Source organism: Oryctolagus cuniculus, chromosome 7 (genome assembly GCF_964237555.1).
Source record: "Oryctolagus cuniculus chromosome 7, mOryCun1.1, whole genome shotgun sequence".
NCBI lineage: Eukaryota > Metazoa > Chordata > Mammalia > Lagomorpha > Leporidae > Oryctolagus > Oryctolagus cuniculus.
In genome coordinates, this window is record NC_091438.1 from 150,410,063 (window position 1) to 150,422,688 (window position 12,626).

Sequence of the window (12,626 nt, forward strand, 5' to 3'; positions counted from 1 at the left end):
TATACACCAGACCTGACCAGGCACTGCGCTGTGAGAATAAGCCCCACCCAGCCTCAGGGAGCAAAGAATCTGGCAGCGGAGGGAGTCTGGGATGGGGGAGGTAACAGGAGCCACCGATGGCGTTGACCGAACAAGGAAACGGGGCCAGACCCACGGAGCGGCTCCTTTAGTCTCCCCAAAATCTCATAGGGAAAGGACAGTTCTCTGCCCATGAGGGTGCCGAGGCCCCAGAAGGGGTGGGCTGGGCTGTGGGTATGAGTCTGGGGGTGGGGAGGACACATGGGGATAACGGTGGCTCCTGTGCTGTCCTCCTGGGAGGGGCACAGGACCGTCCCCACCACAGACTCCTACGGCAGCAAGCCGCGCCCAGTCCTTCCTTCCGGCTCCACCCTAACCTGGGGGTCTGGGGACACAGGCAATGCTCAGGGACAGGGAGGAAGCCACCAGGGCCTCTTCCAGGTCAGCGTGCGAGAGCCAGGGTTTGGCCCGTGTGAGGGGCCGGACTGTGTGTCCAGGTCGAGACTGTGGGTTTCCTTCTCCCTTTCCTTCCCCGGTCTGCTGCACACCTGTCCCTACCCCCCACCCCAGAGATGCCGCACCTCGGGAACGGAAGGCACCTGAGGCCGAGGAGTGGGACCCAGGGGCTGGGAGTCCACGGGGAGGCCTGGGCTGGGCAGGAGAGGGGGTTTTTAAGAAGGGGTGTCCTGAGTTACAAGCTGCGTCCCCTGTCCCATTCACAAAGAGGCACACAGAGAGAGCGGAAGGACTTGGGCACTGGGCTGTGGCTCTGGGGTGAGACCTTGGGCTGACCCGGATGCTAAGAGCTCTGTGTGACGGGAGGAAGTGCCTGGAGTGGCCGTCAGATAGCAAGTCCAGTTCTCGATGGCCTAGAAGCGACAAACCCCAGTGACTGCTGTCCTTCTGGGCAGGACATTATTTGTATTGATGCCTGGCTCAATAAATATTTATGGAGCGAAATGAGTGAATGGAGGAATGTCAGCACATCCCAAGGACACCAGGCAGCGGGGACACGGTGGGGACAAGGCAGGTGTCACTGGAGAGGCAGATCGCAAAGCTGCAGCTCCAGAATCGGACCCTTTCTTGTCACCTCCTCTGTTGCCACTCCCACTCTGCAGTGTCTTTCCCATGGAACAGCTGGAGTGACCCTCTGGGGACAAGAATCTGGCTCCAGGCCTCCCACGCCTCCCCCTGCCAATGCCTGGATGACTCCACTCCAGGCCTTGTCCTGCCTCAACTCTCTCGCACTGGTGGTTCTCACTCCTGAGAATGCTCCTCCCCCGGGAGTCCCGTGCCCTGCTCTCTCACCCCTGTCTTTGCTCACGGGGCCTCCTGGCGACCCCTTCCTCCTTTAGTTAATGAATGAATGACTTTCTCCATAGCCAGTAACACCTACACGTAAAACAGAAGAAACTTCCTGTGTCTCCCGCCCGTCATCTGCCAGGATCCGCCCACAAGGATGGGGCCTGAGCCCTGTTTTTCTCACTGATAGACCCCAAGTGCCTGGAACTGTGTGTTGACCGACTGCAGGTTTGGCATCAGTGCAAAGGAGGGAGAGAGGTCCTCCAGCCACAGGGCAGCTCCTCGCAGAGGCTGTGGAGGTCAAGTGCGTGAGGCCCGCGTGTGTCAGTCACGGTCCCCGGTCTGCTCTTTCCCACCTGCACAGAGGTCCCGCCAGTGTTGCAGGAGACCCTCACGGCACAGGGGTGACTCTCGGGCTCTCGGGCTCCAGGCCCTGGGCTCACTCTGGCCATCCTCGCCTCTGTACACCTCCCCAGGTGCCTTCTGTAGCCCCTGCACCCCCTCCAGGAGGGGCCCTTCCTGTGGTCACCCCTGAGTCAGAGGTGGCAGGCCGCCCTCCACAGCCCTGCTTCTTGGGGTGCAGGTGCCTGGGACCCCGCCTGCCCTCAGAGGCTTCGCCATCGCCCATGCCCTGCAGATACCCACCCCTTGGCAAACACTCCGCACCTGGCTTATGGTGTCCTCTGTCCCCCAAGTGCTGCCACTATCCTGGGTGACTTGTGCATCTGTGGGGCCACTGCCTCGACTCCCCCCTCGTTTATTCCTTGACCCTGGTGTGCTGGTGACCACAGCTTCCTCCCCAGGCTCAGGCTCCACATCTGCTCTCAGGCCTTGAACTTCAGCCCCATCCGTGACTGCCCACCCCCAAAACAACTCTCTCTTAAATTGCATCCTCTCGGGGCCAGCATTGCACCAGGAAAGGCTAAGCCCCCCGTTGCAGTGCCGGCATCCCATATGGGCTCTGGTTCAAGCCCCGGCTGCTCCACTTCCAATCCAGCTCCCTGCTAATGTGCCTGCCTAAAGCAGTAGAAGATGGTCCAAGTCCTTGGGCCCCTGCACCCATGTGGGAGACTTGGAAGAAGCTCCTGGCTCCTGGCTTTGGATTGGCACAGCTCCAGCCATTGTGGCCATTTGGAGAGAGAACCAGAGGATGGAAGACCTCTTTCTCTCTGTCTCCCCGCCCCCCCCTCTGTAATTCTGCCTTTCAAAAAAATAAAATGTATTTAAAAATAATAAAATAATGCAAAAAAAAAAAAACACCCTCCCATGCACCCCTGCCTCCTTCCCTTGCTTGTGTTTCCCTTCCTGCCTTCCGGATTCTCTGGCACAGTGGGCGTGTGGCTTCTCCTCTGTGCCGTGCCCACCCCCCCCCCCGCCCCCCGCAGGCCGGGCACGGAGCACAGGCTCAATGATCTCACCCTGCTGGGGGGCTTCGCTGGTGCTGTTTGGCACCGTCTCTCAGGCAGATTCTCTTCCTGGTCTGTTCCATGAAGGAGAGCACCAGGGCTCAGAGGAGAGGTCACTTGGTCAAGGCCACATGGCTGGATTCCAGCACCGGGCGGGGGCGGGGCTGGGAGTGCAGAGCCTGCATGTTTCGCAGCGGTGAGGCTGCGCCGCCTCCTGCATTCGCTCTTCCCCGGCCTGGCCGCTTCTGCCCCAGTGTTCACTGGAAGTCCCCACCTCCCCTCGCTGCTTTGTCACTCTCCCCTTACAGCTGCCCTGATCCCTAACCAGCCCGTGAGCCAGCCAGCTGCCTCCCTTCTGGTCCCCTCTGGCTATGAGCCTCCTTCCCCTGGGGAATTCCCATGGCTTTGGTAAACGGGCAAGTCCAAGGCCTTGCCTGGCATTCAGGGCTCTCCTTACTGGACGCCCGTCTCGGGCCAGTGTCCCCTCCTGCCATGTCCTGCATACTCACTTCCCTCCTCCATACTCTGGCCAGGTCGGTGCTTTCCCACCCTGGAGCCTTTTGGTGGGATAACCAAGGGCCAAGGACCCGGATGGAAGTGTTCCAGCTGCTCTGCCAGGCTCTGCCTCTTAGAGGTGGCATGGCCTTGAGCTAGCTGGTTAACCTCCTGTGCCCTGGCTCCCTCCATGCCCGCAGAGCCAAGATGTCCTGCGGCCACTCAATAATACCTCTGACTGTGGTTCTGACCTCAGTGCTGTGCTGGACTCTACTGGCCTGGAGCACCCCCAGTTCACAGTGGCCCCCGAAACCACATGGCAGCTGTGTCCCTCTGCCTGGGGAGTCAGTCCAGAGGCCTCTCACCCACGCCCGGGCCAGGCCCCCTGCCTAGATCAGGCTCCACCAAGACGGATGCCCCCCCAGGCCCTGGCTGGGTGCAGACTGTCAGCCCCCGGAGTCTGGGCTCGCCAGTCTGTCCACTGACCTTGGGCTGGGGTCCTTCTCCTCCTCCTCATCTCCAGCCCCTCCGGGAAGCCTCACCTGCACACAGCCGCCCACACTGCCGCCAATGTGGGTCAGAGTTGCGTTCCCAGGATCCCGTACGATTGTTCCAAGCTTCCAGAACTCTGGGGTTCCCACATTCTGGTCTCTTTACTCTCAACTTTCCTGCTCTGGCCACACTGGGTAACAAATCCTTGCTTCTGAGCCCACCCCACCCCACTTCCCCATGCCCCAAGACCTCCTGACAGGCCTGGTGTCTCCCCTCTGCTCTATTTCTCCTGGTGCTGCCGGCTGTGCTGGGAATGCCCCTCCCCGCCCTCTCCATACCCCCAAAGGACATCAAGACCCAGCTCAGCTGCCACCACCTCCAGGAAGTCTCCTTGGGGGGTCCCCCACAGGCACGGTCACCACCTCTCGTATTTCCTGTCTCATTATCCACGTGTCGTGTGTCTGTTCAATGTAAATGGAGAATCTGTACGCTGAGACAGACCTGGGGTATAGCAGTGAACAAGGCGGGCGAGGCCCTGCCCTCAGGCCTGGTGTCCTGTTTCCACCTGTCCCAACCAGGAGCTGTTGGCACTGAGAACGGAAGGCAAGAACTCTCTTTCTTAGCCCGCGTCTCGGCCGTGCTCAGCAGTGAGCTGAGTGGATGAGTGGTGAGGACTCTGTTGAATGAATGAATGAACAAACAAATGGGCTGAAATGGATCGGGGCAGGCTAGGCCTCAACTGTGCGTTCATTTCAGGAATGTGACAGCACAGAACTCCAGGCCGCCAAAGCCCCTGGGACTCCCCCAGGGACGGCTGCAGTGTCCTTGGAGGGGGAGGGTTTGGGGAGCGGCTGGGCCGGAAGTCGCCCAGCTCGGCAGGGCTCGGTGTCCTCACACTGCCTGGGAGCCCTGGAGTCCAGCCAGGCGGATGTCTGGGACAGGCAGCCCCGGGAGCGGAGGCCGAGGTGCCCGAGACTTCCTGCGGAGAGGCCGGGTCCAGGCCTGCCGGAGACAGGAGGAGGTGCAGCCAAGTGTAGAAGCGCCCGTCTGGGAGGAAAAGATTCTCGCTGTATGAGACCGAGGCGGGGTGATTTAAACGCTTGTCACTGGGGCTGGCGGCAGGTGCACAGATCCTGTTCCCTGGGGCCCAGTGACTTTCTAGCATCTGAGCTTGTGCCCACAGAGGGTCACCCAGAAACGAGCCCACAGGTAGCTGGGGAAAGTGGCCTCTCCTTATGCAGGTTCCGTTATACTCACCCTTCCGGGGGTGCACTGGAGGCGAAACCGCCCCCTGCCCCCTGCCCGAGCATGCCTGCGGTCCCCTGGGAAGGCACCGAGTGTGTTCTCTCTGCAGCTTCAAGCTTTGCCCATGTCTCCGGCCTGTCCCCCTGCCCGGCTGCTGAGGGGCCCAGGCGATGTCAGAGGAGAGCTCAAGTGATCGGGGCTCCAGCCTGCAGCTGGGGCCGCCTGGAGCTGCCCTCTTGCCCTGAGGCTCCCAGGGAACTCGGCCCCTGCCCCTCCTCCTACATCTCTCCACGGTGAGATGACAGGCAAGACGGTGAATTTCTTTCCTTGGAGCCTGCTTCTCCTTTTCCTTATCCAACGCTTTGTTTCTGGGAGCATCTCTGAGACTCAGTTTTACCCTCTGTACAATGGGAAGTCATCCGAACAGAGAGGTGAATGGAGAGAGTGCATGCCCAGAGTGGCCTCAGAACTGGTCTCACGGGGCTCCTGGGCGCAGGCTGCCGGGACCTTGCTGGGGAGGGTGCCAGCTGTGTGCAGCCCGCTGACGGCTGACAGCAACGGGGAGGGCTTGGGGGAAGCTGCGTGCGGGGTTGCTGAGCCCCCAGCTGCCAGCCAGGCCCCAGGAGGTAGGACTGGAGGATTCTCAGGTTCGAACTCTCAGGACGGGCCCTGCCACCGAGGAGGCACCAGGCCGGGCAGTGTATGTGAATCGTCACACAGACTCCTCAGGACCCTGCCAGTGTGTTTTAGAAACAAAACAAAAACAGACGAGCTCAGCGAGCATCGAGAGGCTAAAAACCCTGCCCAAGGTCGCAGCTAGAAAGCTCTGGGACCTGAACTTGGCTTTCTCCTGCGGGGTCCCGCTGTGGTTCCCCCAGCAAAGCCCACCTGCACAGAAGCGGCAGGAAAGCCTCATCCTTGGGACTCGCAGGTGCAACATGGGATTGTCTGCAGCAGAGATCAAAGCGAGCAGAGACGAGGACGCAGTGGGAGCCGGCAGCTGCCCAGCCCTCGCTCCGTGAACCTGCAGCCCCAGCCTGGAAGCCGGGCTCTGACAAGGACGAGTTCCCTCGCCTGGCCGAGCCTCGATTTTCTGATCTGTAGAAAGGGCACAGGAGTAGAGTCTTGCCCACGGATTACCACGACGCTGAAATGCAAGGTGAAGGCGTTGGATGTGTGAAGCCCCGCGCTCAGGGCCTGGCTGGCTTGCACAGGGAGCGGGTGACTTCGTTCTGTGTAGGGGGAGGCGAGATGAAGGGGTGGAGCTGGTGGAGGCCAGACCTGCTGGGACTCCACCCACTGCGCATGTGGTGTTCTGGCTTGTGAGGAATCACAAGAAGCAAGACATTTTAGAGAAGTCCTCGGATCATAGCTAGGGAGGGAGCTTGTAGCCCTGGGGACCAGCTCACGCTTTCGAATTCCCCACTGAGTCATCAGTGTGGTATGCAGGCGCCTCCAGTGCTTACCTCAGTGCTTATCAAAGCACTTGCGCACCGCGAATGAATTGGAGCTGTAGGAGTAGGGGCAAGATAAAGATTATTATCCCCATTTCAAAGGTCAGGAGACTGAGACGCAGAGGAGAGAAAACATGAGGAGACTGGAGCTCCCAGAGCTGAGCTTTGTTAGTACGAAGTTGCAGCTTGCGAGGCTGAGGCTCGGGGAGGTCAGAGCCACTCTGCTGGCCTCGGGGTGTCTCTCTCGGCTGGTCAGGGCTGAGTGCTCGCGGCCGGAGCCTGGACTGAGATCCCTGGACAGCCTCCGCCTGCCCCGCTCCCTGCTGGGATTCTGCTGACGGCTCTGGCGCCCTCTCCTCGGAGATCTGCACGCAGTGTTTGTGCTGTTGGCAGATCTTCCCCGGGCACGTGGTGGACTTCGGGTCCCGCCCCACTGAAGGCCCAGACAGATGTCCCGAGTCAGCCGTGACGTGTGGAAGAGAAGTGTGTCCTGTCTGGGCCAGGGCGTGCCAGGGCATGTGGCATTCCCTGCCACTGTATCACAAAGGCAGGTGCCCTGAGCAGTGGCAGCGTCACGTGCAGGAATGAACACGCAACCAGTTTTTGCTGCGGTGCAACCTAACCTAGCATTGGTCCTGACAGTTTGGTCTCTGAGCCAAGATGATGATCCCAGGGACAGAAGCCACAACACTGGGAAGGGAGTGAGAGGTGGGGGAGGGGAGGTGGGCCAGCGTCCCCCAGAGAACAAGCTCCACACAGGCAGAGGATTCTGTGTATTCGGTTGACAGCTGAATCCTCCGTGCCTGGAGGAGCACCTGGCAATCAGCAGGTGCACATTAAAAATGTCGGCTAAGTGGAGTGACCTGAGGTGAGGCAAGCCGTGCAGAAGCTGGAGACCTGAGAGGTTAAAGTGCATGATGGGGGCGGTGCCATGGCGCAGCTTGTCAAACCGCCGTCTGCAGAGATGGCATCCCCTATGGACGCCGGTTCGAGTCCCGGCTGCTCCACTTCCCATCCAGCTTCCTAATGAAGCAGAGGATGGCCCAAGTGGGATGGCACCCATGTGGGAGACCTGGAAGAAGCTCCTGGCTCCTGGTTCCAGCCATTGTGTCCATTTTGGGGAGTGGCCAGCAGATGGAAGATCTCCCTCCCTCCCTCTCTCTCTCTCTCTTGCTGTAACCCTGCCTCTCAAATACATACACATATATTTTTAAAGAGTGCGTGATTCTGGAAGGGGCTCCCTAGTCTTACACTCATTCATTCATCCCTAAACCTTGCCGACATTAAACACAGCCTGTGGGAATTCCCCATTTTGGACCCACAAAAGGACCCTCCAAGTGGATCCACTTAAAACAAGGACCAGGCTTTCACAGGCAAGAAAGTTTCTCAGCTGGGATATTCTTTGTAAAAATGAAACTAAAAATATGAAATCAGGGTCTCACGTGGAGCCCAGATGAGATGAGACCTGCCACCACGTGCTGAATTTTTGAACAAACAAGGAATGCTGGGAGGCTTGATTAGGCCCGGGCACCTCGTACTTCTGAATGAAGTGACGGATTGGCAATGCTCGGACGTTTTATCGTTGCATTTTTTTTCCGCTGGCACAGCGTAAGGAGTCAGTGCCTCCTGTCCTGAACTCACCAGTTCTCCGTCTATCATTCACCGGCCTAACTCGTTCATTGGTGACTTTGGGATTAGAAGACCCTCCTGATGGCCCAAGTGCTTGGGCCCTGCACCTGCATGGGAGACCAGGAGAAGCACCTGGCTCCCGGCTTTGGATCAGCATGGTGCGCCGGCTGCAGCAGCCATTGGAGGGTAAACCAATGGTAAAGGAAGACCTTTCTCTCTGTCTCTCTCTCTCACTGTCCACTCTGCCTGTCAAATAAAATAAAATAATAAAATAAAATAAAATAAAATAAAATAAAAAGAAGACCCTCCTACACCCCCTTTGATTGGCCTCATTCAGTCCCACAATGTTCCCCAGGTTTCCTCGGCTCTGTGCGACCCTGTGCTTTGGCAGGGTCAGCTGCCCGAGCTCCTCAACCGCCACGGAGCTGCCAATGGGGACGCCCGGGGACGGGCGGGATTGACACCGACCTTGAGCAAGGCCAGAGGTGCACGCTCGCACTTCTCTGAGTCATCAGTCCCTTTAATGTTCTTCCATTACGGTGACCTTTATAAGAGCTGTGCCTCCTGTGTGTGTGGCGGGCGGAGGGGGGGCTCAGGGATGAAGAGGCAGGCTCCTGCGTGGGGGCTGCCCCGTGGTAAAGCCAGGGAGACCCAGCCCTGCCCTCCAGCGGCTCCCACCCAGGCCCTGTGCCAGGCTGTGCTGGGATCACCTGCTCCGGCTGCCTCCAGAGTGAGGAACGTGCGAGGGCCGCCTTGCCCTGGGCCCAGCAGCCCGGCCAGCAGAGGAGGGCAGAAGAACCGCCTCTGCTCTGAGACCCCCACTTTCGGAGCACTCACTGCCACGACTTTCACACTGGGGCCCAGGATCCCTGCAGACCCTTCGGTGCCCCAGTGAGGATTCGAGAGGCGAAACCGCAACTTCTCAGGCTCATGTTTGCCTCCCTGAGGTTCGTGCTGCCCGGGGGCTGCTTCAGGACCCCCAGCAGCCCTAACGAAGCTCGACTGCCCCCGCCCCCTTTCCGCTTCCGCACCCTGCCCCGTGTCGCCCTTCCGGCCTACGCTGGGCTCCAGACAAGCCCGCGTGTTCCCTGTGAGTCCCAGCTCCAGCCCTGCTGGCGTTTCTCTCAATCCACCTCTGCTCCCAAACCCACTGAGCTTGCTGGGCCATTTCAACGTGCACCTCCTCCATGAAGCCTCTCCTGGTTGTCCCTCTGAGACCCTGGGGATTCATTCACCCTCAGCTGCGTGCCACTCTGACGATTGCCCTCCAGGGAGCGGTCTGTCTCTTCCAGCTGCGGTGCAGCGCCCAGCGGGCAGCACAGACTCAGGCTGTGCTGGGTGAATCCATCCCCACTTAGCTGCGTTGCTGACGGAACGGCTCAGCCATTTGCTATGCGGTCTCAAATCCGGCTCTCTGAATTCCCATCTGTACAGCTCCTCATCTGTACAGCGGGGGTTCAATCAAACCCCGGGGGCTGGGACCTGCTGAGGGCACGACCAGGCAGAGAAGACAGCAGGTGCTGGCCCCCCCACCCCTCTGTCGGCCTGCTCCGACTGTCGCTTTTGCAGGCTCACTCTCAGGTCAGGATGGAGCGAGGTAAGTGTCTCGCTGGGAGCTCTCAGACCAGCACCCCTCACGGAGCAGGCCACCAGAGCTTGGCTGCTTGGTCACTCCGGCTTCCCACTGGAGGCCGCCAGCTCCTTGAGGACAGAGACCCAGCACCCAGCACAGCACCCCGTGTAAAGTGGCTCCCCGAGACCCACGGTTTTCCAACCTTTGCGTGTCTCCACCCTAGCTTGTCCATCCATTCCAGGCACAGGCTTGGCAACAGCTGACCCCACCCTCCGGCCCCTCCCAACGCTGCCCTGGATTCACCCCCGCCCCCGCCCCGGCATGCCCGAAACCTCTTCAGGGTCCGCAAAAAGCCGCATCCAACCATTGCTTCCTCTGAGTCTCCACTCCAACACCACCTCTTTCAGAAAGCCTTCCCGGCTGCACACTAAACACGTGTGACCCCCATCCCGCCCTTTAGGAATCCAGGAACCCAGGGGCTGTCACATGTGTGCTGTGCCACTGGAGGAAGGGCCCAGGAGAGCGCCAGCAGGAAGATCTTCCTGGGGAGACTCGTGAGTGGTGGAAGGGCTCGTGTGCCCTTGGAACGTGGAGCCCAGGGAGGCCACGGACCCCTCTGGGCTGCTCCCCGTCCCCCCGGGATGTCCATTGACTTCTTGTTTATGGGGACCCTCTGCCCAGCATTGCTCAAGTCCCTCTTCCTGTCTGGCTGGCACGGGGGGTGGGGGGTGTTGCCTGTGGGACCAGGAGAAACGGAAGTCTGCTTGGCTGGGCTGTTGGCCACTGGAGATGGCCTCTCAACAGGTGCTGAGAGAGACCCAACCCTCAGCAGAGGCGACAACTTGAACCTGAGCAGGAGCCCAAGGCCAGGGCACTGGGCCGCTGGAAGCCTCTTTCCCGCCCCTTTCTGCCTGAAGGCGTCTCTGCCCACTGCAGAGCTGGCCTCCTGGGGAGCTGAGAGAGGCCAGCAGCAAAGGCACTGGCTGGGAGCGCAGTGAGGAGGAAGAGGAGGGCAGAGAGCCTTCCCTGGGGCCAGTGTGGCCAGGTTGGTTGTGGGGGTGGGGAGTTTCCCGGTGGGTGTCCCAGCCCCTCTGCACAGGGTTCCTGTGTCGTCATCTCGGTGGGTCCCCATCTCCTGCTGTCCGCCCGCCCACCAGGGCTCTGTCACCAGCAGTCCGGTGACAGTGGTTGGAGTCCTTCTGGGAGCATCAGCCGGCCCAGATACGAAGCTGATGGTCACCCAAGCCCCCCAACTCTTAAAACCAGAGCTGGGTGAGCTACTCAGAGTCCAGCACCCCCATGCCAGGAGCCTTGACCCGTGCTTTCTGGTGCCAATAAAACATGGGGACTGCAGGCCACCCACCGGGCCTGTCCAGGGCCCTGGATGCTCACCAGGGCCGAGGCTGCCTTGGAGGTGGCCCAGCACCGTCCCTGGAGACACCTGCTCCCACGGCTGGGTGACGAGGACACTGCAGCCACACGGCGAGGCCAGGGAGATTCTCTCTGCTCAGGTTCACCCCCCGCTCCTCAGCACGCAGGTGCACATCCCTACGCTCCCGCATCCCCTCGCCCAGGGGATCACTCAGAAGCACCCACAACTTGAAAGCCCCCTTTCCATATGCAGGCCACTGTGTCCTTCCCAGCTCATCACAACACACACACGCACATGGCACAGGAGCCTGAGCCCCCGCCCACCCCAGCATCCAGGCGGTCTCGCGCCCTCTGCCTGGAGCAGGGGGACCGGACCTCATCCATGGCTCCTCCAGCCTCTGCCTGGCCCCAGCAGCCTGGTGGGTTCAGACTGTGAACCCGGGAACAGGAGGAGAAGAGCAGAAGTCTTGGGGAGGGATGGAGAAAGGAAAGAAGGGAGGGAGGGAGGGGAGAGAGAGAGAGAGAAGCGCACAGGGGCAGGAAGAGGCAGGCAGGTGCCTGTAGCTCTTTAGAGCGGGGAGGGGAAGGGGGAGAGGGGAGGTCCTCCCCCAGCCTCCGGCTGCCGCGAGCGGTGAGCGTCAGAGTGGAAGTGTTGGGGCTGCCGCAGGAGATGTTATGACGGGACTTCCAGCGGGGGCTGACGTGTCAGCAGCTCCCACTGCTGCTGCAGAGTCCCTCTCCCCCAGCCCCCTCCCCCCCTCCCTGAGGACCCCCTTACCTTGCAGGAGCCCAGGGGTGGGGGTGGGGATCAGGGAAGGGCGTGCGCTCAGCCCGCACTTTGGGGACCGTCACACGCAGCCGGCCGGCGGCAGCGGCAGCACCTGGAGGGCAGCCCAGCAGCCAGGGGTGGGCACAGCCTGCAGCGTGCTCCTGCCGCCCCAGGAAGCTGGGGGACGGTGGCGGGGGCTGGGAGACGGTGCACCCAGGTGGCCAGCATGGGAGGCTGGGAGAAGGAGGGAGGCAGAGGTGGAGAGACGCAGGCAGAAGGAGATGTACAGAGAGCCACACACAGAAGACAGACAGACAAATAGACCCGCCGAGAGACAAGGGAGGGAACAGGCGGAGAAGCAGAGGGAGGGGGGAGAGAGAGGGAGGGAGAGAGAGAGAACGACTGGAGGAGCAACATGTGGTCTGGCTTTCACGTTTAATGCCAGGGCACCCTGAGCCCCTCCCGAGAGTGTCTGCACCCGCTGTGACACACACTTCTGCACAGGGGCACACACACTCCCTACAGACACATGTGCACCCCATCCCCCCTCCCCAGGCCCAGCTGCCAGCCCCTCCCCCTCCCCAAGCTTGCCCAGCCCTTACCGAGCCCCGGAAGCCACAGGTGTCTGGGCAAGCATGCCCTCTCTCCGCAGCCCGCTGGCCGCCTCCCAGTGCTCTGAGCGGAGCTCCAGGGCCCTCGCCCAGCACCGCTGCCCTGGCAGCCGGCTTGACCAATGCCCACATTGCAATGGCTGTTTAGGTGGCCTGCAGGAAGCAGAGCCATTTGTTTTGTCAGAGCGTAACCATGACAGCTGCCTTCCCCACCTCTCGCCCTTCCCCGCCCCCCTCCCCTTCCCCTGAGCACCGGAGAAG

General features: G+C 60.8%; 1 protein-coding gene across 1 annotated transcript in view; it reads right to left on the reverse strand.

The window, feature by feature from the left end:
* VWA5B1 (von Willebrand factor A domain containing 5B1) overlaps positions 1–3,834 on the reverse strand; it is a 49,832-nt gene extending 45,998 nt beyond the window's left edge. Inside the window, exon 1 of the mRNA XM_008265773.3 lies at positions 3,708–3,834. The gene's annotated coding sequence lies outside the window, so the exon portion shown is untranslated. The remainder of the gene's footprint in view (positions 1–3,707) is intronic.
* Between the last annotated feature and the right edge of the window lie 8,792 nt (positions 3,835–12,626).